Here is a 1,401-nt window from a genome sequence, read left to right as displayed (position 1 = left end):
CTGCACTCAAAAACCAGTTTCGAAGCAGCTTACCCACAAACTATAATAGGCAAGGTCCCTCAGACAAACAGGACTTTTCTCGGGGTAACACTCGACCATCCACCCCTTTATTTGAATCCCAGCCCTGCTTATATTGTAGGAAGGAAGGACACTCGACTTATCAGTGCCCCAAAGCTTCAAAAGACAAAGCACAAGGTTTGGTAAGGAAAGAAGGAAAAGACTGGTACTTACCAAACGGAGAATACATCCCATGGAACCCATCCAGGCCTATACGATCAGTAGTGGCAGCAGCTTCGGCTAACCCTCAAATGCAAGAAGCAATCAAGAATCTGGCAGAGTCTCAACAAGGAGGAAATGGTAACACTCTGACAATGAAAGCCTCGGTACAAACCATTCATTGGAGCCCTCCTACTCTAGGCGCTGAGAACTTCATAAAGGTCCATCCTATCACTAGGTCAGAAGCTCAGAAGGGAAGACGGGGCGTCAGGATCCAAGAACCGGAGCAGGAAGCCATGGATATTGATCATGAAGAGGAGGAATCAGATAACACTCCAAAGGACACTCCAAAAAGGACACCTGAGAAAGTTTGGAGCCAAGAGCGGGTACCAACAATCCTAAAGAAGGACTCGCCTGAGGAAGCACTACTACAGGACTTGGATAATGTGAAAATCCCTACCGCTTTTGCACAGCTAACAACAATATCCCCCTCGTATGCAGAGAAAATCATAGCCAGGTTGCAGGAACGCCTTCCCGGAAAAAGCACTTCTACAACTTATATCAAGACAGAGGCAACTAACATATCCGCACCAATGACCATACCTGCGGAAGAAGAAGATCTCTCAGATCCCTGCTACTACAGTTGTGCCCTGGGATATGTAACTGCAGAAGTTGGGGGAGAAAAAGTAGACTTCATGGTGGATTCAGGATCCATGGTCAATGTCATTCCTCAATTGGTAGCGGAAGATTTAGCGCTGGAGTCAGTAATAGTGAACATACCAATGCAAGGTGTGGGTGGAGCCAGATGCGACATAACAGGAGTAGTGGAAAACTGTTCAATACAAATTGGCCAATTCTCCGGGCCAGCGCATCTTTTCATATCACCAAAGGCTCAAGATTGCATTCTAGGACGACCTTTCCTCTTTGACCATGGATGTACCTTGGAATACCATGAAACAGGAGGAACACTCACTTTCCAGGGAAGCAAAGGAAGATGAATTTCAGTACCGTTGGCACGAACTGGGCAAGGAAGAGGCTGGGATAATCAGAAAAACCTTAGCACAAATGTCATCAGGCCTGCTCCTCCATTGGATCCGCTCCAAGAGGAAGGCAAAGAACATCGCATGTTCAAAAAGAAATCAACTCAGCATTTTTTAGGACTTCCGGTGGCCATCTAGGGAGTAG

The sequence above is a fragment of the Puccinia triticina genome, chromosome 10A, assembly GCF_026914185.1.
Source record: "Puccinia triticina chromosome 10A, complete sequence".
Lineage (NCBI taxonomy): Eukaryota > Fungi > Basidiomycota > Pucciniomycetes > Pucciniales > Pucciniaceae > Puccinia > Puccinia triticina.
Note: the sequence above shows the minus strand (reverse complement) of the source record.